Source organism: Oratosquilla oratoria, chromosome 38, assembly GCF_046742065.1.
Source record: "Oratosquilla oratoria isolate Oo_2021 chromosome 38, ASM4674206v1, whole genome shotgun sequence".
Classification (NCBI taxonomy): Eukaryota; Metazoa; Arthropoda; class Malacostraca; order Stomatopoda; family Squillidae; genus Oratosquilla; species Oratosquilla oratoria.
In genome coordinates, this window is record NC_134814.1 from 18,399,680 (window position 1) to 18,427,179 (window position 27,500).

Genomic DNA, 27,500 nt, shown 5'->3' on the forward strand with positions numbered 1-27,500 from the left:
TCCTTTATTTCTACAGTCTCCAAGATGGTCAGGCGTTGCTGGTCCATCTCCTTTATGACAATTTCATTATTACTTAAGAAAGAGATGGCGTCTGTGGTGGGTCCGAAGGTGGTCTTTAGTTCTCCCTTGTTGAAGTTAGAGGGCGATTTGTATGGACAGGTTGGTAGTTGCTTTTCCCAAGTAGGTAGATAGGGACGTACAGTCCTCCTCTGAACAGGTGAATTTGTACACTACGTGTGATTGACAAGTCCCATGAGCTTTTGGTGCGGTGTTGTTTCTCAGAAGTAGAAAAGATGTCTTTCTGTACTTGTATTAGATTATGAGTGATAATTTGTCACCTTCTCTCGTGGGGGGTCACGACAAGAAGGCGGCAACTTACCACTCATAATTTCATAATTTATATCAGGAACAGAAAGACATCCTCTCTACAAATGAGAAACAACACCGCACCAAAACCTCATGGAACACGTCAACCCCACGCAGAGTACAAATTCATTTGCCCAGAGTAGGACGGTGCGTCCGTTGGTACCTACGTGGGAAATACGTCTACCACCCTTTCTAGACGAATCACCCTCCACCTTCAACAAGGAGAACTTAAACATCACCTTTGGACCTAGCACAAATTATTAAGGATTACAAAGGCGGAGTATGCCGACAGGAGACCTTTTGGTCCATATCTAGGTCGGATGCAAAACAAAATCATAATAATGATAAATAAATAAATGAAGAGATAAAAACTACAATAATATAAATAATGGATAAAATACATAAATAAATGAATAGGTATAGTTAGATAATAAGCAAACAGGTAAATAGTAAATAACAATAAATGAGAATCAAGCAAATAATAATAAACAAACGTACAAATGATAACAAAACAAATAAATAAATACTATGAAATAAAGGATAGTCATTACGGCATCTTGCTTATCTAAATGATTCTTAAAGCTTCGAACTGAACTACTAAAGAATTAGATGTCCTATCTGCTTTTATGTCGTTTTTATGTTCATAAATTATTATATCTAATCCCATGACATATTATGGCGAGTCATCATGGGGATTAGATAAAAGAACTTATGAACATAAAAACGACATAAAAGCACATAGGACATCTAATTCTTTAGTAGTTCGTGCGGAAAAATTCAATCATTCACCAAACTGGAGAGGAGCTGAAGTGCTGCATAAAGGTTTTGATAAATTCACTAGAAGAATTGTAGAATCAGCATACATTTCAACTAAGAATTCATCGAACCATCGAGGAGGATTTATCAAAGTAGCAAAACAAACAAGCATTTTAATTCTAGAACACGCCAGAAAAACGACCTTTCCCAAGTATTCGACAAGATAACTAAGTCTAGTACATAAACTTCAATCACAATTTTCCGTACACTCTCTGAAGAAGTTCTACGCGAACGAATCGTTAGTGTTTAGGGTTCCGCGCCTTCCCCTGTGTTTATGTTCTCCATCATCCAAATCATACATATATATATATATATATATATATATATATATATATATATATATGTATATGTATATATATATGTATATTTATATATATGTATATATATATATATATATGTATATATATATGTATATATATATATATATATGTATATATATACATATATATACACATACATACATACACACACACACACACACAAACACACGCACACACACACACACACACACACACACACACACACACACACACACACACACACACACACACACACACACACACACACACACACAAACACACACACACACACACACACACACACACACACACACACACACACACACACACACACACACACACACACACACACACACACATATATATATATATATACATATATATATATATATATATATATATATATATATATATATATATATATATACATGTATGTATGAACTGGTAAGAACTGGATGTACAACTGAGCTAACTTAATATGAACTTCTTTCCCTGCGTCTTTCAACAGATCTATCGATATACCATCTTCCCCAGGTGCTCTTCCTCGTTTCATATATTTTAGAGCAAATTCTACTCCTTCTTTTGTAATCTATGGTGCGCTACTAACATCTACACATGAATTTACTGACTCAACTACGGTCTTCGACGAGTATAACTCTTGGTAAAACTCTTCTATTCTTTTTACCATTCTCTCTGCAGTTAATTATTTCTTCAATTTTATCTTTCAAACATATCATTCGCTGTCTTCCTAAAGCATGTCTGCGCTCGGTCACTTTAATACTTTTACCTCTCCTAATAGTTTACTCAATTTCATCCATGTTTCTCTTTCTTTTCTCTGATCTCTGCCTTTTGTTGATAAGCTTGTTTAGTTCTACTCTTTCTATTTCGTCTCTCCTGATTTTGATCTACATTGTCCCCCTTCTTTTAATTAAGTCATTTGTAGCTTTGGAATATTTGTTTTCTCTAATACTTTTTGTATTTTCTACTTTTTCCTGCCGATTCCCTAATGATATTCACTAAATTCAAGTTCATATCATCGACGGTGTTCTCATTAGTTCTTAAAGCTTTGAATCTATTTTTAGGTTCTAACTGAAATTCCTTCTTATTATCCTTAACCATTGCAAGGCTTATTTTCTTTTATAAAATTAGTTTATTTTTCTCGGCTCTGATATTGAATTTAGTTGTGCAACCTACCATTCTATGGTCACTACCTATGTTGACTTTATTTATCACCGTAACATTGCTAACACACTCTCATCTCCTAATATGAAGTCTACTTCGTTCTTTGTTGTTCCATTTGGACTTCTCCAGTTCCATTTACGACCTACACACTTTTGGAAGAAATTGTTCATTATCCTCATGTTGTAGTTCTCTGCAAAGTTGACTAACATTTCGCCCCTATCATTTCTTTCACCTACTCCAAATTCCCAATGCACGACTCATCTCCCATCTTCTTCTCCACTTTAGCATTGAAGTCACGTATTACTAACGTGTACTTACACTTTCTTGATCCATTCCCTCACTTAAATCATCATAGAAGGATCCAATTTCAGCGTCTGAACTCTGTGGAGTTGGTGCATAAATCTGAACTCTTTTTACAGTGTTCCTTTTACACAGCCCAATGACAATCCATACTACCTGTCTAATAATCTACCGAACTTGACTACGCTACCAGCAATCTCTCGATTGATCAAGAATACTACTTCACTAGAACTTTCTTTGTCCTTCCCTCTATAGTAGAACAGGTGGTGACCATCTTTTAATTGTATCAGCTTTTCTTCCTCTCTTCGGACTCCACTCAGTCCTACGAAGTCCCACTTGATGTTGTCTAGTTCTTCTATTAAAATCTCCAGCCTGTGGTCTTCTGAGAGAGATCCTACGTTGTAGGTATAGATCTTCATTTTCTTCATACTGTTTAATGTTCAAGGCTTGGATCTGCTTGGACAGTGCTTACTCACATTTGGTGGCACACTGCCAATAAGCACACGAGGCAATGCGATTGGACCTTTAGGAGACGATGATTCAACAGGAACGCTCGGTTTTGTTTTGTATGTGTTGTTCATGTTTGCTATGAAAGCCTTTTGGTAGTAATCTCACTTCCCTGCCAACTAGTTTCTAGTGAGACATTTCTCTGGTGTCACCTTATTCATTACATCCGGTAAAACCCCAGATATCTACAGGGTGTCCAATGGTCTACGCCGTCATTATGACGGTACCCATATATCTGGCAGGAATTTCCCTGTTTGCCATCAGGGACGTGCCAGTTAGCAGTGGGTCCTGCGACTGTTTGTGTGAGCTGCTCTTTGTCTGATCTTTACAAAACCTGTTCGATATGGGTGACCCTGCAGAGATTTTCTCTCTATCGACATAGCTTTGGTAATTATTAAGATTCTCAAGCCTATCTACCACGTCAAGGTGTTAACTCTCGGATAGGCGCTTACGTCAGGAAAGCGTTCTTGAATCGTGGTGCAATGCTATAGTGATTTTGCTTCATAAAAAAGGAGACCAGAAGGACCTTAGTAACTATCGACCGATTAGCTTGCTATCATATGTATATAAAGTATTCTCCGAGATCCCTACAAATAGACTAAGTCAAGTTTTAGCTGGAGACCAACCGAGAGAACAGGCAGGTTTTAGGAGCGGATACTCGAGTCTAGACCATTAGCAGGCGATGGACCAACTACTCGATAAAACGACAGAATACCATATACTTCTGTGCTTAGCTTTTGTAGATTACGAGAAAGCCTTTGACTCGGTAGAACAAATAGCAATACTAAACTCGCTACGCAGTCAAGGTACAAACGAACAGATCGTAAGAGTTTTAGAAAAGATTTATGCGAAATGTACCGCTATAATTCGACTACATAAAGATACAGAAAAGAGCAAAATCAAGAAAGGAGTACGGCAAGGCGATATAATTTCACCCAAATTATTTACAGCTTACTTGGAAGAGATTTTCATAAGATTGAGTTGGGAAGAAAAAGGTTTGAAGATTAATGGCGAATATTTGAACCGCCTAAGATTTTGCGGATGATATTATTCTTATTTCAGAAAGAGCAGAAGACTTACAAAATATGCTGAGTGATCTAAACATGGAAAGTCTCAAAGTAGGTTTGAAAATGAATAAGACCAAACCCAAAGTAATGTTCAACACGAAAGTTCAAAGTAAAGAGATTATAATCGATGATGATAGTCTTGAAGAAGTTGAAGAGTGTAATTATTTAGGCCAGATGGTGAAAGTAACAAAAGATTATGATAATGAAATAAAAATACGTATTACAATTGGTTGGAAAGTGTTTGGTAAGTATAATAAAGTGCTGAGAGGCTCTCTGCCTTTATGTTTGAAACGTAAAGTTTACAATCAATGCATTCTGCCAGCAATAATCTACGGGAGTGAAACTTGGAAACTGACGAAAGCGATGGAAACAAAGCTAAGGACGGCACAGAGGAGAATGGAGAGATCAATGATGGGAATAACACTGAAAGACCGAAAGAGAGCAAGTTGGGTGAGAGAGCAAACTAGAGTGAAAGATATTGTGGAGGCGGTGAGAGGAAGTGGAATTGGGCAGGTAAGTTAGCGTGAACGACTGATGAGCGATGGAGCAGGTGTGTTACTGAGTGGACGCCGCGAGCTAGGAAGCGTGGAAGAGGGAGACCAGATAGAAGGTCGAGAGACGAGATTGAAAAGTTTGCAGGAGTGACGTGACAGAGGTTGGCGCGGTCGTGTGAATCATGGAATGCTATGAAGGAGGCCTTTGTTCAGCAATGGACTCAGAACGGCTGATTTGATTGATTGATTGATTGATTGATATATAAGTATATATATATAAATATATATATATATATATATATATATATATATATATATATACATACATACATATACCAAAGGCTTTTTCCCCTTTACACGTGAGGTAGCCAGAAAGAAAAAAAGCATAGAAACCACTCCCACCCATTCCATCCCCTACATACTCCACTCCCCTCCACCCTCTTCCTTCCATCACATTTTGGCACCTTCTGGATGACGGGTCATCTCTGCATCCTGTCCACTGCTCTGGGTGCGAAGCAGTGTCGCAAGACAGCGCATCCACAGGAAGGCCGCTTCATTAATTTCGACGACCCCCCTCTCCTTCCCCTAATGTAGAAAAGGAAAAGACGGGGAGAAATCCCTTCGGGCTGCGTCAATTTATTTCTCATACATACTCCCTCATCCCCCATCCCCCACCCGCTCATGCATCACAGAATCATCCATACACAACCCTTCTCCATTCACCCCTATCTTCTGTCCTCTCCCGTCCTTCCTCAACAGACATTCCTCTCTTTTGTAATGCCCCTTTTACTCCATACATCCATCACATCCTAGAACGCCCCCTCATATTCACTCCTTCCACCTCTGCCTTCCACACGTCTTTTACTAATCTTTCTTCACTCCTTCTTTTCCATGTGTCCAAACCATCCTAATACTTTTTCATCAACCCTATCCCCCAACTCCCTTTCCACCCCTGTTCTCCTCCTCAAATCCTTATTTCTCACTCTATCTAGCCTAGTAACCCCTATCATACTTCTCAGACATTTCATCTCAAACACATTTAAGGCAGTGAGAGGAAGGTGGGCAGAGTATTTTTGGGAGTTGCTAAATGTGAAGGAGGGTAGGGAGGGAAAGGTAGTTGCAGTGGGAAGCGCTATGAAAATGTGAGTGAGGAGTGAGGAGAATGGAGGAGAAATAGGGAAAGATGAAGTGAAAGCAGCCGTTAAGATGATGAGAGCAGGTAAGGCACCTGGGTTGGATGGATGCCATGCAGAATGTCTGAAAAAAGGAGGTACAGTAATGGTGGACTGGCTGGTGAGGTTATTTAATGGTTGCTGGAGAGAGGGTAGAGTGCCGGAGGACTGGAGATGTGCCTGTATAATTCCACTATACAAGGGAAAGGGGGACAAGTGTGAGTGTAGTAGTTTCAGAGGGATCAGCTTGTTGAGTGTAGTTGGGTAGGCTTATGGGAGGGTCTTGATTGAGAGGATTAGGAGAGGAACAGAGGGAGTAATTGGTGAGGAACAGTGTGGGTTTAGGAAAGGTAGGGGTTGTGTAGATCAGATTTTTGTGGTAAGATAGATATGTGAGAAATCTATAGGAAGAGGTAAGGATGTTTTTTGGGCTTTTATGGATTTGGAAAAGGCTTACGAAAGGATAGACAGGAAGATACTATGGGAGGTTTTTGCAGATATACATGGATGGGGTGGTGCGAGAGGTGAAGGCAAAGGTAGTGGGTCAGGGGTTGGAGATGGTTAAAGAAAATGGAGAAAAGTGGGAAATAAGCCAGTTGTTGTTTGCTGACGACACTGCGCTTGTAGCGCGATCAGAGGAGGGATTGAGGAAGTTAGTGACACAGTTTGAGGTGTGTGAAAGAAGTAAGCTGAAGATAAATGTGGACAAAAGTAAGGTGATGAGATGTACAAGGGGAGAGAGTGGCAGCTGGCTGGAAGTGAGTATTAAGGGAGAGCGACTGGAGGAAGTAGATAGTTTTATATACTTGGGTGCGAATGTGGCAGGAAAGAGAGGAGTGGAGGTGGAGGTAGAACGTAGATTGAGAGAAGCGAGTAAATGCCTTTGTAGATTAAAAAGGGTAATGAGAAATAGACATTTGGGAATGGATGCTAAGATGAGGCGTGATTATATACATTACAAGTGAAAAATGTAATCACGCATTTGTCAAACACGTTAAAACCACTGTTTGAGTAGAAAAGACTGGAGACGGGGAAACTATATATTTCGATTGCAAACTGCAATCCTCTTCAGTAGATACAAATAAGAGAGTGAGCGCTACTTAAGTAGCACCCTTGACATGAGAAAGGGGAATATTGGAAGAGGTCTCCACCCTCGGCTCACTCCGTATGTGAGGTCAGGAGGCAAATGTGTTTTTAATAGGTTGGTGACCAAAAGTCCTGAAATTATATCCGGGGACCATTGCCCCCTTGAAATATTCATATTGGGCTGGTATTCAATAATAGTAGATTCTACCATTTTTCTACTGTATATATGTATATATTTACATATATATATACATGTATATATATATATATGTATATATATATGTATATATATGTATATATATATATATATGTATATACATATCTATGTATATGCATATATATATATATATATATATATATACAGGTATATATATACATATACATATATATATGTATATACATATATATATATATATGTATATATATGTATATATATGTATATATATATATATATATATATATTAGATGGCTTCCATCGGCAACTTGGTTTTTTCTTTACCTCTCCATGCTAGAGAGATCTTCAGAAGACTTCAAACTCTTCATCGGAAACTCATCAGAGCTCAATTTGCTGTTGCATACAATTCAATATGCCTTAAAGAATATATATATATATATATATATATATATGTATGTGTGTGTGTGTATCATATATATAATTTTATATATATATATATATGTATATATATATGGTGACTAATGTAATCACACCTTTTTTACAGTGTATTAATTAACACAGCTAATCCAACCCTAAGCACTCACATTCACTCTACACTAAGCACACCATCTTATCAAACCAGATGAAGCGAACAAGGTAATGTTTACAATATGTATATATTTTTTTTCCCACCCTCTTTTTGCTCCTCATTACTTCTCCCGTGTCCTTAGGGCACCACGTCAGACTGTTACCTCTTCAGACGTGATTTCTGTTTCTTTTTTCTTTATCCAGCTTGCTATGGGAAAGAAAAGAAGAAATGTAAGCAGTATGATGGCATCTGCATAGATGGCACTTGTTCATCGAAGCAGCGGGAGATCCCAAGAGGTTGTAAGAATTCCAAGAATGCCGAGGCGGGCTGCAAATGCTGCGCCAAGGCCTGCAAAGCAAAGAAGTCTTGCAAGGCAGTCGATGGCACCTGTGTCGGAAGAAAGAAGGACTGCGACGGTTCTATACTTGACGGAGGATGCAGGGGCCTTGACTGCTATTGCTGCTACACTCGTAAGTCAGGTCTATCAAAAGTATTCTTTCAGCCTCTGCCATATCTTACTGATTATATTTCGAACAACCTAAATATTTTTTTCATTTAACGGTGTCTGACTAAAAAGAATTTTAATCAGTTGATACTATTTGTTTTATCTGAACATATATCAGTGTTGTCTTTGCAGTGCATCGAATAGGTAAGGTGATTCATACATATGCATTCCACAGGGAAGAGAGTACAAAATTATTTAAACTCATGAATTAGCATGGATACTCAAAACTGGAGGGAATTGAATATCAAGGACATGGATAGTGATAGTTGTGTCAGTCAAACACTTTATGTGTTTCTATAATGGGTCACAGAGTGGGAACTTTTCTGTAATTTTTGTCCACTCTTATCGTAGATCTGAACAAAACAATAATTGCATCTATCTCACTTCTTTCAATGAGGGCGGGTCTAGCTTTTTCTAATTTTCCTAACACGAACTACCAGTTAGGCTGAGGGCATTTTGGTTGTTGTTTTTGTAACTTCTCTATTTGTGCTTTTATCTATTCGTACTTTTATCTATTTCAAATATTTGTTCTGAAATTTATTTTCTACACTGGACTTCAATCGTAAATTCTGTCTAGATCTTCCTGTAACAATTTGTAGTCTTCATTTTCTACTCTCTTTATATCTGCATCGTACGGAAACAGATTTGTATAACTTTGCGTTTTATACATCATGCCATATACATAAATCATGAAAATTTCGGATGTTATTATCAAAACTTGTAAAGGTCATCTAGTTACTTTCCCTCATCTTGAAATCTTGCCCTTAACTAATGTTCTCATGTTTTAGACTTTCAGATATCTCTCAATCATTCTACACTAGTTGTTTGTGAGATGCCTTGTCAAAGGCTTTCTCCAGATCAAGATAAACTCAGCTGTCCCTTTCTTGTAACGCATAGATTACCTTTGAGTAAAGATGATGTTAGACACATGATCCTCTATTTCTGAATTTGTTGTCTGCCAAGATGTAGAAGTAAGTAGATGTTTCTCCATCTGCCTTCTATAATTTTCTAACGTAATTTACATATCACGTCGGTCAGGGACACTGGGCCACAAGTCAGGTTTCGTCTTTATTCCTTCCTTTGTAGATTAGTACCACGTTGGTCCTCTTTTAATCCCGAGCCACTTCTCATTCTTCCATTAAACGTACAGTTAGACTGAATTTTGTCCTCCAGCTGTTCTCCGCATTCCTTTAGTGTTTAGTTTGAGGTTACGTTATAGCCTGGGTCTTACCTGACATCAAGGATCTCTTGTCATTTATATGCTATCTTCACTTCCACTTCTATTTTCTTGAACGTAATATTTCTGTTCTCTCACTTTTCTTTCACAAAGTCACTTTACTTAATGAATACTATCCAGTGAAAACTGTTGTTCATTATTTCAGCTTGAGACACTGAATCTTCATAGAACTTTCCTTTCATTTCTAACTTCATTCTTTTGTATATGTGTGTGTGTTTGTGTGTGTGTAAACATGAGTATGCCACAGGGTCTGGGTGCCTCGTATCAAAACCATGAGACCATGATGGCGGAATAGATATTTCCATGGATCATATATTTCTTCCGGGCGGTTTGCTATAGCCTTCTCTGCCCAGATGGTTTGGTGTTGTCGTCATGAATTGCAACCGAGGGATTACAGATAGGTTGGGACGAACTCATTAGTGAGACGTTGTTTCAAGAAGCTTTGCAGGATATCATTATTACCAAATGACACAGAAGTGCAGGTCTACTCCTCTTTTATTTTAACGAGACTTTCAATAGCCCTTATTCTTTTTTTGGTTAAAACTGTCATCTTTTAAAAGGCGAGGAATAAGTTAGCGAAAACTCTTCCACAGCAACGACCACCACGAGCCCTTCTACGACCACCGTTTCTACATCGGAAAGCTCTTCTGCCGGGGTTCCAACCAGCACTTCCACCACTACAAGCGAATCTTCTTCCACTAGTACGTCTGCCACTACTACCGTCTCTTCTACTAGTACGTCTGCCAGTACTACCGTCTCGTCTTCCACTAGTACGCCTGCCACTACCACCACCTCATCTTCCACTAGTACGTCTACTACAACTACTTCCTCATCTTCCTCAACTACGTCTGGCAGTACCTCGTCCTCATCTTCCACTAGTACGTCTACCACAACCACTTCCTCATCTTCCTCAACTACGTCTGGCAGTACCTCGTCCTCATCTTCCACTACTACGTCTACTACAACCACTTCCTCATCTTCCTCAACTACGTCTGGCAGTACCTCCTCCTCATCTTCCACTAGTACATCTACTACAACCACTTCCTCATCTTCCACAACTACGTCTGGCAGTACCTCCTCCTCATCTTCCACTAGTACGTCTACTACAACCACTTCCTCATCTTCCTCAACTACGTCTGGCAGTACCTCCTCCTCATCTTCCACAACTACGTCGTCCACTACCACCGCCTCATCTACCACAACTACGTCTAGCAGTACCTCTTCCTCATCTTCCACTAGTACATCTACTACAACCTCTTCCTCATCTTCCACAACTACGTCTGGCAGTACCTCCTCCTCTTCTTCCACTACTACGTCTACTACAACCACTTCCTCATCTTCCTCAACTACGTCTGGCAGTACCTCCTCCTCATCTTCCACTACTACGTCTACTACAACCACTTCCTCATCTTCCTCAACTACGTCTGGCAGTACCTCCTCCTCATCTTCCACTACTACGTCTACTACAACCACTTCCTCATCTTCCACAACTACGTCTGGCAGTACCTCCTCCTCATCTTCCACTACTACGTCTACTACAACCACTTCCTCATCTTCAACAACTACCTCTGGCAGTACTTCCTCCTCATCTTCCACTACTACGTCTACTACAACCACTTCCTCATCTTCCACAACTACGTCTGGCAGTACCTCGTCCTCATCTTCCACTAGTACGTCTACTACAACCACTTCCTCATCTTCCACAACTACGTCTGGCAGTACCTCGTCATCATCTTCCACTAGTACGTCTACTACAACCACTTCCTCATCTTCCTCAACTACGTCTGGCAGTACCTCGTCCTCATCTTCCACTACTACGTCTACTACAACCACTTCCTCATCTTCCTCAACTACGTCTGGCAGTACCTCCTCCTCATCTTCCACAAGTACGTCTACTACAACTACTTCCTCATCTTCCACAACTACCTCTGGTAGTACCTCCTCCTCATCTTCCACAAGTACGTCTACTACAACTACTTCCTTATCTTCCACAACTACGTCTGGCAGTACCTCCTCCTCATCCTCCACAACTACGTCTTCCACTACCTCCTCCTCATCTTCATCTAGTACGTCTACTGCAACCACTTCCTCATCTTCCTCAACTACGTCCTCCACTACCACCACCTCATCTTCCTCTAGTACGTCTACTACAACCACTTCCTCATCTTCAACAACTACATCTGGCAGTACCTCCTCCTCATCTTCCACTAGTACGTCTACCACCACCACCTCATCTTCCTCTAGTACGTCTAGTACTACTACCACTTCCTCATCTTCAACAACTACCTCTGGTAGTACCTCCTCCACATCTTCCACTAGTACGTCTACTACAACCACTTCCTCATCTTCAACTACTACGTCTGGCAGTACCTCCTCCTCATCTTCCACTAGTACGTCTACTACAACCACTTCCCCATCTTCAACAACTACGTCTCCTAGTACCTCCTCATCTTCTACTAGTTCGTCTACTACATCCACTTCCACATCTTCAACAACTACTACGTCTACTACAACCACTTCCTCATCTTCCACAACTACGTCTTCTAGTACCTCCTCATCTTCTACTAGTACGTCTACTACAACCACTTCTTAATCTTCCACAACTACATCTTCCACTACGACCTCCTCATCTTCCACTAGTACAACTACTGCCGGGAGTTGAGTTTGATTTTAGAAGGACTATCTACAAGGACTTTCAGGCAAACTGTATCACGGCAGATGTAGAGAAGCCGTACACTAATATTTCTAGTTAATGGAAGGCACAGACGTTAGCACTTTTTGTCCGTATTCTTCTTCCTCAAGCCACACACAACCTTTATACACACAACCGCCTTCGGTGACCTCAGAATTATTCCAGATATTCCAGTTTATGAACATCAATGCGTAAGCCACCACCATTTTCAACGTTGTTAACATCTCAAGAAGCAGAGGTCCTTTCCAGTCTGCATGAAATCGCTTTGCGCCGGCCAAAATTGAATACATTAACTGAACCCTGAGTTTTAACGTGTTAATCCTTTTCCTACGGTGACGGACTTTTCGTTCTTTATTCTGGCTTACGCTAGACACCTTATTCATTTGATGGGTTGATCTCTTATCAAAGAGGTGCCACACAGATGAGTGGAATAGCTTGGCGGTAGCCAGATTGAGATGAGAAGTGTCGCCACTCGGTGCGCAGGAACTGGATTCCCTCTGCTGCTGCCGGCTCATCTTGGCTTGATGAGTATGAAGGAGTAAAGACCTGAGATCACAGTGTTCCTATCCACCTCATTTGAGCATTAATCTATTGATTTGTTTTCTCGGTACAATAAACTATGAATCCAAAATTATCTTTGTATTTAATTTACCTGTGTCTGAAAAAGGTTTCAATGAATAGATGAATACAAATGTAAATTTATAAATAGATAAAACTAAGGAATTTCTGGCTACGCGTGAAGAAAGACAAGCAAAATAGTATAGAACGCAGAAGCGGGTGGAGTAAATTTGAGAGGACGACCAATGATGAAGTTGATGGAAGAGGTTAAGGGGGGGGGTGAATCCGCGAGGGAGGAAAGTCTGTGGAGGTGAGACGAGGAAGTGGAAGATATAGGAGTGAATGGGAGAAAGGATGACGCAATCTGAAAGGATACTCTCATTTGCTCCTTAAATCATTTTGAGTGTATGAGGGGGAGGGGGAAGGGGGTAACCGTATGATGAAGTGGTTAATTAAGGTAGACTACTAAGTATTTCAGCGGCTTTGACACATTGTTTTTCGCTCATATTTCCGAAATAACCATTCACATCAGCATGATATATTAGCACAGACTAATTCACACCCTGCCCTAATTTTTGACGTTATAGTGTATTCACAAGGGTGTTTAATTACGGCGTTTACTCTTGATATTAAGTGTGTCGTAGCCGACACCCGTGATGTAAATCGAACAAGTGAAGTTGTGATGTCATCACAAACTACCTTGCTTATCGCAACCAAGGAGGTGTGGGCGGGTGCTGTGAGAAGGTCCAGATCGTTCGAAGAAGATTATTGGTCTTCGGAAAACATACATGAAAGTGTGGAACCCGTCATCATCACCATGGACAGCGATGACGAGGATGAACTGTTTATCCATAGTGGTATGGAATGAAATAAAATGCATGTCCAGTTATTATCATAATTTCCCTATCCATCATATGTATAAACTTGTTATTGAATTCCCTTTGCGGTTGCATGGTATTCAATTATTATTACATGTTTGTTTTTTTTCTTTTTTTTTTAGAGAGAGAGAGAGAGAGAGAGAGAGAGAGAGAGAGAGAGAGAGAGAGAGAGAGAGAGAGAGAGAGAGGAGGGAGGAAATGGGGAGGAAGGAGGGAAGGGGAGGAGGATGGGATACACGAGGTAGTTTGTGATGACGTCACAACTTCACTTGTTTGATTTACCTCACGGGTGTCGGCTGCGAGACATTTGATGTCAGGAGTAAACGCCGTAAATAAATACACTTGTGAATGCACTATAACGTCAAAAATTAGGGCAGGGTGTGAATTAAGCTGTGCTAATATATTATGCTGATATGAATAGTTATTTCGGAAATATGAACGAAAAACGATGGGTCAAAGCCGCTGAAATACTTAGTAGTTCCGGATGTTAGTCCTTGCTGTGGGAGCGCTGTGCCTCGCTGAACTGGCCTTGCTTTCAGTGGTGTGGCGGGAGCCAGGGATGTTCCTTCATCAACGAGATTCTAAAAGGCAAAGGACGTTAATTTGGGTTTGGTAGGTATGGAGTGGGTGAACATTTTGACTGGGCAACACATCTTGTCAGAGGTCATACAATTCCTCACCTCTTCCCCCTGTTAAGAAGAGGATGTCAGGGTCCCAAAGCGTGACTCGGGTAATGGAAACCCGGAAAAGAAGAACCAATTACTGCACTACCACCTCCATTTGTTGCTCCTTGGGAACCTGCTCCCTACTGAGAATTCCCAAGAGTGAAGTCAGTGACTGAAATCAACTGTATATTCAGCCACTTTCTCTCCAAATATCTAAAAAAGAACTTGTTTCTTCCAAATAATAATAACCATAAGTCCTTCGGCGATGGTGCGTAACGGTGGGGACAGGAGATGATGATCTTTGGAAACCCTTTGTCACAACCCACACGGTAGGTGGTGTAGGTTCCAGTGGTCGTTATGTGTAAAATGGGAAGTAACAGATATAAGATTCAATAATACCAAACACGATGTAATCATATCAAACCTCAGATATATAGAAACAATCAAATATAATACACAATACACCTTACAAATACAAGCTACAATGTCACCTCTGCCATCATGTACTCAAATAATTAACCCATATGAAACAACTCAATATCACATTAACCTTATACAAAATCTAACACACACCCAACAAAATGTTAAACTTAACATTCTCACCACGACCACCTCCTAACCCCTCCCACCCCCAAGAAATCTTACAAGATGTCATCCAAATCAAATACATAATGAAATAAAACAAACCAAGGAGACCACAACGATAAATTGCACAATGCACAAAACCACCAAAGTAAGACCATGCCATTACAATAAATTATTCCCAACAACAAAGTCGCAAAGACGTCATGCGTTTCGATAGGTTACAAGGAACTCTTTCCCACTATATAAGAATCTCTTCTTCCCTCTGATCGTCGTGACGCCCCGGAATAATACATAACTATATCTAACTCAAAATTTATCAACTACATCTATTGCCAACATAATATAACCATCTCCAATACATTAGTCTAAACTCAACATACAAAATATTCTCACCTTACCAACTCAACTCTGAAACGATATAGCTCAAACAAACCCAAATATATCACACAAATTTCAAGACACATCCTCAAAATTTCCCATTCAAAGACGAGCAATAACAATTTCATACCATAATCTAAACCCACCTCAAAGTTACATTGTTTTTAAATTCAAAGGTTAACTACAAACAACAAAACCCACAGATTTCCATAATCTATGTACAAGAGTGATGATAGGAAGAACAGCATCATTTACAAAAATGTCAATTTCATACAAAAATATATATTACCAACATTTCACTCATAACATAATGGAACAAAATTAATAGATAAAACAGTCAAATCAACCTTGTGCAACAGTAGAATAAATATATATTTCTCACAGAGACAACAAAAAACTAGATCAGAAATAATCCCAAATTCCTACACTGTAATCCTACCTCAACATTACATACATACATACATATAACAAAGGCTTTTTCCCTCTACATGGAGGTAGCCAAAAAGAAAAAGGCATAGAAACCACTCCCACCCATTCCATTTTCTATTTATTCCACTCCCCTCCCCCCTCCTCCCCCCTCCTCCCCCCTCCTCCCCCCTCCTCCCCCCCTCCTCCCCCCCTCTTATCTTGGCACCTCCTGCATCCTGTTCACTGCAAGGCACAGCATATTCACAGCAAGGCCGCTTCATCAATTCGGCGACCCCCCTCTCCGTCCCCCCATGCAGAAAAGGAGAAGACAGGGAGAAATCCCTTCGGGCTGCGTCAAATTTTATTCTCATACATACTTCCTCACCCCCCATCCCCCACCCACTCCCCCTCATGCATCACAGCATCATCTATACACAACCCCTCTCCATTCACCCCTATCTTCTGTCCTCTCCCGTCCTACCTCCACAGACATTCCTCTCTTTTGTAAAGCCCCTTTCACCACATCCATCCATCTCATCCGAGGACGCCCCCTCATATTCACTCCTTCCACCTTTGCCTTCCACACTTCTTTTACTAATCTTTCTTCACTTATTCTTTCCATGTGTCCAAACCATCCTAATACTCTTTCATCAACCCTATCTCCCAGTTCCCTTTCCACCTTTGTTCTCCTCCTCACCTCCTCATTTCTCACTCTATCTAGCCTAGTAACCCCTATCATACTTCTCAGACATTTCATCTCAAACACATTCAAACTCCTTCTCTTTTCCTCTCTCATGTTCCATGTTTCTGCCCCGGACAGTGCTGTTGGCACAATCACTCCTTCATATAGCCTCCTCTTAGCATCCATTCCATTTTTTTTTTTTTTTAAGGTAATTCTTGTGTATTGGACATTGTTTTACGACCACCAGCCTAGATGGATCCATCTTTCCTGTAAAGGAGCATGTATTTTTGTAAAGCGGTCGCAATACTTAATGTATGTTTTTTTTTTCTCTCTCTCTCTCGTTGATGTTGACTTGCGACACTGCTTCTGACCCAGGGCAGTGGACAGGATGCAGGGATGACCCGTCATCCAGGAGGGGCCAAGATGAGAGGGAGGGAGGAGGGTGGAGGGGAGTGGAATATGTAGGGGATGGAATTGGTGGGAGTGGTTTATGCCTTTTTCTTTTTGGCTACCCCCCCGTGTAAGGGGGGGAAAGCCTTTGGTATATGTATGTATATAATGTTGTTACGCAATGGTACCGAAATTCCAAGATCTTGTTTAGCGATGTCTACTAAAAATAAGTTGCCCTCCTTTTTTAATACCCAAACATCACTTCAGACAATGGCTCATACTTTAACACTGTTACATCAGTATCCTTCTGTTATCAAATTTTCCAGCGACGATCCCCTTTATAAAACCATTGATTTTCTTCGCCAGTGTGAAGATTGTATTGTCAATACTATTGTTTCTACGGGATCGGAGAATATTTCTTTCGTAAGGTCACAGCTCCTGATTAATTCTCTGGCCTCTGAGATGTTGTCTACTTCGTGTCTCGACCCCAAGTCTTTAGGCTATAATTACGACCTATTTCGGTCTAATTTCTTTAATCTTTTTCTAATACCCCTGTAGAAAATTCTTTTCAACAGGGTTTTAATCTGGCTGATATTATTACATCCAAATTGGGCACTCTTGACTATAGACGTGCTCAGACCCAGGCCAGCAAAATTGTGGTTGAAGCCTTAGATTCTCTCTTCCATTCAGAGTGGGTTGATCATGGCACTATCTCTTTGGATAGGTTCCGCAAATTTTGGAGTTTCTTTTATACATCATTCTTTTAGCACCTTTTAAAAGGAAAGCTGCCTCTTCTCTCAGCTATAAAACAGATGAGATTCTGTCTTTTGCATTAAAGCTTTCATGTAAACTTAGGGAAGCGCCTTCTGTTTCCTTGTGTATTAGCAGTACTCAGCAACAAGCCAAAGTTCCTAGTTCTCCTCTTCCACCCCCACAGTCTTCATTTCCTACTCGCAGCTCCCCTTCCTCTACATTTACCCCTCCTGTACTCACACTTACTTATTGTAAAAAGTCAGGTCATTCGAGTGATTTTTATTTTCGTCGTAAGCGTCATGTACACAAGTCAAGACAGTCCCCTGTCCGTAGGAATGTATCTGACGTTTCTTCTCATGTGACGCATGACCACTCTAGAGTAGAGCCGCAGGATAAGATTAGCTACTGCCATATCAATGGTTGTTGTAAACACTCGACTGATCAGTGTTTCAAGATTTTGCAGCTTAGAGCTGAGACATCTCAGTTTAGACAATCTCCGTCCCATTTTCACAAGTGCTCGTTTCAAAATCCAAAGGTTTGACCATTACTGTGAGGTCATAGATCATCCCCTTGGTAGCTGCTGAGTCTTCTCAGTTACTCACCTTCCAATTTCTTACAGAGAATACACCTCTTTCAGTCACTATAGATACTGGTGAAGAACGTAGTCTCATAAGTAGAAAAGCTTTTTATGCTCTCCGGAGTTGTACAATCTCCCTTTATCTCGTTTTTTGCAATAGCTTGCATTCTGTACAAGGTGTCCCCTTGCCTATTATTGGGTCTGTTCTCATTCCCAAAAGGTTTTCCTCACATGCTACAGTTTTCCATGTCACTTTTGTTGTTGTCTCTGGTCTTGCCCTTATGTGTGATTGCCTCTAGGGTATCGATTCTCTTACAGAACATGGCATTGATATATCTCCTAGTCGCTGTGTAGTGACTTATTGTAATTTTGTTATTCCTGCAAAAGATAGGCCAGTTTCCATTTGTGATTCCCCTCTTGTGCATGAGCAGGTTGTTCAGTTGTCTTCAAAAGGACCTCCTCGCTTTACCTCTTCTATTCTTTCTTGTGCTGATGTTGTAGAAGAGCATTGTATTGGACCTCCTAGTGCAGTTCGAGTTCCAGTGCGCATTTGGGTCTGACGTTTTATCTCAGCCTGACTGTTCGTGTTCATCGCCTTGCTTTGGAAGGGACTCTCTCCACTGTTCGCGAGGATCATGTTACCACAGCTATGGTAACCAAGTCACGGGTGTTCCTATCACTCTCTCTCCTGGCAGTCACTTAGGCTCCTTTGAAATAGCTGATGTTGATGGTTTCGAGAACTCACCTCCTATCACTGCACCTTCTGTGCTACAGTGAGTGACACGGCTCACTTGGCCTCCAAATTTGCAACGTTTGTAGGTGAGATTGATTTTTCTAATGAGTCACCTCGTCTCATTGAACTGTTAGTGACCCACCGTCAGGCTCTGGCTTTGCCAGGTAATATATTAGGACTTACAGATCGTGTGGTTCATAGAACTGATCTTCAACCAGTTGCTCGTCCTGTTTACGTTCCCTCTTATAGGTTACCTCACTCTCGTCGGCTTGATGCACAGTCCTTGGTTGACGACGTGTTACGTGAAGGCATTGTACAAGAGTCTCACTAGGAGCGGAGATCACCACTCCTTCTGGTGCCTAAGAAGGATGTATTTTTTCGTCCTGTTATTGATTATAGGCGAGTTAACGAGGTCACTATTCCTGACCATTACCCTTTGCCTGTATTAAGTGACCTTCTTCAGTCCATTGGCACTGGTAATACGGTGTTCACCACCTTAGACTTGAAAGCGGGTTTTTGGCAGATACCCCTGGAGGAGAAGTCTCGTAAGGTCACGGCCTTCTCTACTCCCAATGGACATTATGAATGGCTTCGTTGCCCCATGGGGTTGCGGAATGCTCCCTTGACTTACCAGCGCTTGATTAACTCCATTTTTCATGGTCTAATAGGCAACGGACTTTTTGTTTACCTGGATGATTTAATCTTAGTTTCCAAGGATGTGGAGAGCCACTTCACTAAGTTGTCCATGGTCTTGCAACGGTTTGCTGATGCTGGATTGAAACTCAATTTGCCCAAGTGTTCTTTTCTTAAGTCTAGCATCCAATTCCTAGGTCATGTTGTTGACAAACATGGTATTCACACTACTGATGATAAGGTCAAAGCGGTTAGGGACTTCCCTATACCTAAGTCAGTTGAGCATGTACGTTCCTTCCTTGGTCTGGCAGGGTACTATAGGATTTTTTTTTTTTTTTTTAGGAATTTTACTTCAATTGCTTCCTCACTAACACGCCTCCTCAAGAAGGATACTTCCTTCCAATGGCGTGATGTTCATCAGGAAAGTTTTGATTCCTTGAAACTTGCACTTATTGAAGCCCCTGTGTTGGCATTCCCAGACTATTTGTATAGATGCTTCTGGTACAGGTACTGGCGCTGTACTTATGCAGCAAGTAGCCGGGTGTAAGCCCTATGCTCTTGCATATACTAGTCGCATTCTTAACAAGCTTGAGTCTCGTTACGCTGTTACTCATTTGGAGGCCTTGGCAGTGGTGTGGGCTTTAAAGGATTTTCGTGATATAATTTTTGGATATCCTATTACAGTCTACACGGACCACAATACAGGTCGCCCAGCCAGATGGTTTCTCACGATTGAGGAATTTAACCAAACCCTTGAGAATATTCCAGGTCGTGCAAACAATGTTGCTGATGCACTTTCACGTAATATCCCTGTTGCTGCTGTTACAGTAATTGACACCTTCTCTCTGCATGATCTAGCCAAAGCTCAGCGTGAGGACCTTGTTTGGTTTGCTGTTACTTATGCTTTGGAGTCTAGTGATGATACCACTTTACCAATATTCATTGCAGGACGAGGTTCTCATTCGTAATGTGGAAGTATTTGAGCAGGATGTGTCACAACTAGTGATCCATGACTCCCTAGTTACTGTTGTTCTGTCCCTTGCTCATGATGCCCCTCAGACCGGTCACCCAGGTCGTGACAAAACTCTGGCTATGGCACGTAAGATGTATTATTGGCCAAAAATGCGACTAGACATTACCTCTCGTGTAACCCAGTGTAGTTTTTGTACGCAGAACAAAGGTTCTACGCACACTCCTCTCATATTAAATCATCCTATTCCTTCTCGCCCTTTTCAGACTATGACTATAAACCACAACTGCCTCGTAGTACTCAAGGTTCTGTGTATGCCCTCGTGTATCTGTGCGGACCACTTTAGTCGTTTTGTGATATTGGCTCCCTTACGTAGCAAGTCTGCTCCAGTAGTAGCCCATGCTTTAGTTTCTCGTGTTTTTTGTCTATACACTACTCCTTTAGTGTTCCTTAGTGACAAAGGGTCGGAATTTAGGAATGAGGTTTTAGCGAGCATTTGTGACCGTTACGGCATCACACAAACATTCGTGACTGCTTACCATCCTGCGTCCAATGGTCTTATGGACAGGATAAATAGGAAGATTTTAGATGTGCTCAGGCACGTTGCTAGTAGCCTTCATGAATCTTGAGAGGATTGGCTTCCCCATATCAGTGCTTGTATTAACAGCACCATTAATGTCTCTACGGGCAAGACGCCTAATTATATTATTATCTATGGAGTGGAAAAACGACTCCCTTATGATGTGCTTGATAGTTCTACCCATTCCCTCTACAATATGGGAGATTATAGTCAACTCCAATGTCACACTTTGCATTCTATTTATAACTCTGTAAGAGATTCACTTGATGTCTCCAAAGCCAAGATGTTGAAAAACCAGCATCTGCAGGCTAAGCCTGTTAACATCAGTATTGGTGATCATGTATGTAAAAGCATGCCTGATCGCCAATCTAAGCACAACTGTAGATTTACAGGCCCCTTTTTGGCAACTGAACAGTTACATCCTAATAAGTTCAGGGTCTTTGATCCTTCACAGGGATTGAGTGAAGTGCTACACGTGGATAGGCTTAATGCCTATCCCTGCATTTACCCGGCCACCCCCCAAAGCTCCCTGTACAAATTATGTATCTACCCCTCATATTTATAATCTCCGGTCAAGGGGTCCTTTGTCTGCTTAAACTGTATTTGTGTATTGCTTATGATGTATCCATGTATTGTATTCTTTGTGATGTTTACCATTTTTGTATCCATTTCTTAGGTATAATGTGTAACTATTGTTTAGCTATTGAGTATCGTTTCCCGGACGTCCGGCATTTGCTGTGTTTTTTCGTGTTTAACTTGCGCCAGTTCTTATATCTTTTATGTTTGTATGTAGTTCTTGTGTATCTTTATATGTTGTATTGTTTTGTGTATGTACATTTGTATATTCTTTGTGCTAAGTAACTATGTGCGTATATAATTTTTATGTATAGGGTGCGCTGATATACCAATTCCCCTGTGGTGTGTGTGGAGTCTGTTGTATATATTGTGCATTTTGTCTTGCTTTGTCATTTTTTTTTTCTGTTTGGTCGGTGTGTTCACCGAGTGGTGGTGGCCGAGCAATGTAATGGTAGCATTGAACATTCCTTGTAATATTGTATATCTATCATAGTATGTTTATTATGTATTTATACTGTATGTCTAATCCATTGTTAAATGTGAGAAACAAGCGTTCATTCCAAGCGCGCGTCTGTGATTTTCCCTCCAAGTCTGAGCTTGGTGGCGTGGCTTGGCGCCAAAGGCAGTCTTGGTTCTACCTCCTAAGTGACCGCACGCTTGTATATGTAGTGCTGTACAATTATTGATATGCGGGTGAAAGGGGGGGGGTGAAGGGAAGTAGGCTGTGTGTTGAGGTGGTTAAACGGGGCTAGGGTTGTCCGAGCTTAACCGTCGTGATGTTTCTGGTCCTCGCTGGTCATGAAGGGGGTGGAAGGGGGTGGAGGACAGACTTTTGTCCGGCTCCTGAATTATAAAAAGGAAATTAGTGGAAGTACGATAGTTGATACTCACGATGAATGGTGTCGTTAGTTGGGGATGAAGTATGCGGAGATGCCTCTAGACGAGTCTCATCGGCCTGGTGTCCTATGTGTCTTTATTGAGGTCACTGGGGGTACTGGGTCGGGTTTCAAGTTATTGCGCAGTCTGGATCTCTATGGCTTATTGGAGTCGTCTGGGTCTGTTTGAAAATTAGAGAGGTCAGTGGAATTATTTACCGAGTGGGTCGTTTGCTGAACTTACGATTTACGTTGCTCGGCAGAGTGTCGCCTCGGGGGTGGACTGTTAGTGGAGGATTGTGGCGTATTGATGCTCGCTTGATGAGAGGTGCGCGGAGTTGATTGGGATCTTGTGGTTTGATTGAAGTTCGAATCGTTGAGTTGATTGAAGTTGCTGGAAATCACTGCTCTGGGTTGGCGATTCTAGTCGTTGTCTCTTTGGACGGCAGTTTCTCTTCAGAGTGGTAGCAAACTGCCATCAGGTGGTTTAAAATCGAATGCCTTACGATTTTACCACCAAATCTATGATGGCTACAACTGCAGGTCACGCTTGTGGCAATCGGCAGCTGTACTTAAAATTCCGAATGTCGTCCCATTCAGCTTTTGAAACTCCATCCCTACGTGGGGTGAGCAGAGCATTCATAAATAGGGGGGCTTAGTCGTGTAGGCTGCTGCCGAACCATACTACTTCCCATTTTACACATAACGACCACTGGAACCTACACCACCTACCGTGTGGGTTGTGACAAAGGGTTTCCAAAGATCATCATCTCCTGTCCCCACCGTTACGCACCATCGCCGAAGGACTTATGGTTATTATTATTTGGAAGAAGCAAGAAGTTCTCTTTAGATATTTGGAGAGAAAGTGGCTGAATATACAGTTGATTTCAGTCACTGACTTCACTCTTGGGAATTCTCAGGAGGGAGCAGGTTCCCAAGGAGCAACAAATGGAGGTGGTAGTGCAGTAATTGGTTCTTCTTTTCCGGGTTTCCATTACCTGAGTCACGCTTTGGGACCCTGACATCCTCTTCTTAACAGGGGGAAGAGGTGAGGAATTGTATGACCTCCTCTGACAAGATGTGTGGCCCAGTCAAAATACTCGCCCACTCCATACCCACCAAACCCAAATTAACGTCCTTTGCCTTTTAGAATCTCGTTGATGAAGGGACATCCCTGATACAGCAAGGACTAACAGCCGGAATTAGTTTACATTAGCCACTTCATCATACGGTTACCCCCTCCCCCCCCTCATACACTCAAAATGATTTACGGAGCCAATGAGAGTATCCTTGCAGATTGCGTCATCCTTTCTCCCATTCACTCCTATATCTTCCACTTCCTCTTCTCACCTCCACAGACTTTCCTCCCTCGCGGATTCACCCCCTAACCTCTTCCATCAACTTCATCATTGGTCGTCCACTAAAATTTACTCCATCTGATTCTGCGTTCTATACTATTTTGCTTGTCTTTCTTCACGCATAGCCAGAAATTCCATAGTTTTATCTATTCATAAATTTACATATGTATTCATCTGTTCATTCGAACCTATTTCAGACGTAGGTAAATCAAATACAAAGATAATTTTGGATTTATAGTTTATTGTACCGAGAAAACAAATCAATAAATTCATGCTCAAATGAGGTGGATAGGAAAAATGTGATCTGAGATTTTTACTCCTTCATACTCATCAAGCCAAGATGAGCCGGCAGCAGCAGAAGGAATTCAGTCCCTGCGCACCGGGTGGCGACACTTTCCATTTCAATCTGGCTACCGCCAAGCTATTCCACTCATCTGTGTGGCACCTCTTTGATAAGAGATCAACCCATCAAATGAATAAGGTGTCTAGCGTAAGCCAGAATAAAACACGAAAAGTCCGTCACCGTAGGAAAAGAATTAACATGTTAAAAATCAGGGTTCAGTTAATGTATTCAATTTTGGCCGGCGCAAAGCGATTTCATGCAGACTGGAAAGGACCTCTGCTTCTTGAGATGTTAACAACGTTGAAAATGGTGGTGGCTTACGCATTGATGTTCATAAACTGGAATATCTGGAATAATTCTGAGGTCACCGAAGGCGGTTGTGTGTATAAAGGTTGTGTGTGGCTTGAGGAAGAAGAATACGGACAAAAAGTGACAACGACTGTGCCTTGAATTAACTAAAAATAAAAGTGTACGGCTTCTCTGCAGCTCCCGTGATACAGTTTGTCTGAAAGTCCTTGTAGATAGTCCTTCTAAAATTAAACTCAATTACTGGCAGTAGTTGTACTAGTGGAAGATGAGGAGGTCGTAGTGGAAGATGTAGTTGTAGAAGATGAAGAAGTGGTTGTAGTAGACGTACTAGTAGAAGATGAGGAGGAGGTACTAGGAGACGTAGTTGTGGAAGATGTGGAAGTGGTTGCAGTAGACGTACTAGTGGAAGATGAGGTAGTGGTAGTGGAAGACGTAGTTGTTGAAGATGAGGAAGTGGATGTAGTAGACGTACTAGTGGAAGATGAGGAAGAGGTACTGACAGACGTGGTTGTTGAAGATGAGGAAGTGGTTGTAGTAGACGAACTAGTAGAAGATGAGGAGGTACTAGGAGACGTAGTAGTTGAAGATGAGGAAGTGGTTGTAGTAGACGTACTAGTAGAAGATGAGGTTGTGGTAGTGGAAGACGTAGTTGAGGAAGATGAGGAAGTGGTTGTAGTAGACGTACTAGTGGAAGATGAGGACGAGGTACTACCAGAGGTAGTTGTTGAAGATGAGGAAGTGGTAGTAGTAGACGTACTAGAGGAAGATGAGGTGGTAGTGGTAGACGTACTAGTGGAAGATGAGGAGGAAGTACTGCCAGAGGTAGTTGTTGAAGATGAGGAAGTGGTTGCAGTAGACGTACTAGAGGAAGATGAGGTGGTGGTAGTGGAGGACGTAGTTGAGGAAGATGAGGAAGTGGTTGTAGTAGACGTACTAGAGGAAGATGAGGAGGAGGTACTGCCAGACGTAGTTGTTGAAGAAGAGGAAGTGGTTGTAGTAGACGTACTAGAGGAAGATGAGGTGGTGGTGGTGGAAGACGTAGTTGTTGAAGATGAGGAACTGGTTGTAGTAGTCGTACTAGTGGAAGATGGGGAGGTACTGCCAGAAATAGTTGTGGTAGATGAGGCGGTGGTAGTGGAAGACGTAGTTGTGGAAGATGAGGAGGAGGTACTGCCAGACGTAGTTGTGGAAGATGAGGAGGAGGTACTGCTAGACGTAGTTGTGGAAGATGAGGAAGTGGTTATAGTAGACGTACTAGAGGAAGATGAGGAGGAGGTACTGCCAGACGTAGTTGTGGAAGATGAGGAAGTGGTTGCAGTAGACGTACTAGAGGGAGATGAGGCGGTGGTAGTGACAGACGTAGTTGTGGAAGATGAGGAAGTGGTTGTAGTAGACGTACTAGAGGAAGATGAGGAAGAGGTACTGCCCAACGTAGTTGTGGAAGATGAGGAAGTGGTTGCAGTAGACGTACTAGAGGAAGATGAGGCGGTGGTAGTGACAGACGTAGTTGTGGAGGGTGAGGCAGACGTAGTTGTGGAGGGTGAGATAGACGTAGTTGTGGAGGGTGACGCACTGGTGGAAGATGAGGTAGTGGTAGTGGCAGGCGCACTATTTGAAGACGAGACGATAGTACTGGCAGACGTACTATTAGAAGAGGCGGTAGTAGCGGCAGACGTACTAGTGGAAGAAGATTCGCTTGTAGTGGTGGAAGTGCGGGTGGAAAGAACGGTAGAAGAGCTTTCCGATGTAGAAACGGTGGTCGTAGAAGAGCTCGTGGTGGTCGTTGCTGTGGAGGAGATTTCGTTAACTTATTCCTCGCCTTTTAAAAGGAGACAGTTTTCACTAAAATTTTAATGGGGGCTATTGAAAGTCTCGTAAAAATAAAAGAGGAGCAGGCCTGCACTTCTGTGTCATTTGGTAATAATGATATCCTGCAAAGCTTCTTGAAGCAATGTCTCACTAATGAATTCGTCCCAACCTATCTGTAATCCCTCGGTTGCAATTCATGGCGGCAACACCAAACCATCTGGGCGGAGAAGGCTATAGCAAACCACCCCGAAGAAATATATGATCCCTCGAAATATCTATTCCGCTATCAAGGTCTCATGGTTTTGATACGAGGCACCCAGATCCTGTGGCATACTCACACAAACACACACACATATACAGAAGAATCAAGCTAGAAATAAAAGGAAAGTTCTATGAAGATTCAGTGTATCAAGATGAAATAATGAACAACAGTTTTCACTGGGTAGTATTCATTAAGTAAAGTGACTTTGTGAAAGAAAAGTGAGAGAACAGGAATGTTATGTTCAAGTAGATAGAAGTGGAAGTGAAGATAGTATATAAATGACAAGAGATCCTTGATGTAAGACCCAGGGTTTGACAAAACTTCAAACTGAATACTAAAGGAATGCGGAGAAAAGCTGGGGGACAAAATTCAGTCTAATTGTGCGTTTAATGGAAGAATGAGAAGTGGCTCGGGGATAAAAATGGGCCAACGTGGTACTGCTATATAAAGGAAGGAATAAAGACAAAACCTGACTTGTGGCCCAGTGTCCCTGACCGACGTGATATATAAATTACATGAGAAGATTATAGAAGACAGACGGACAAAACATCTACATATAGATATCTTGGCAGACAACAAATTCAGAAATAGAGGATCATGTGTCTAACATCATCTTTACTCAAAGGTAATCTATGCGTTACAAGAAAGGGACAGCTGAGTTTATCTTGATCTGGAGAAAGCCTTTGACAAGGCATCTCACAAACAACTAGTG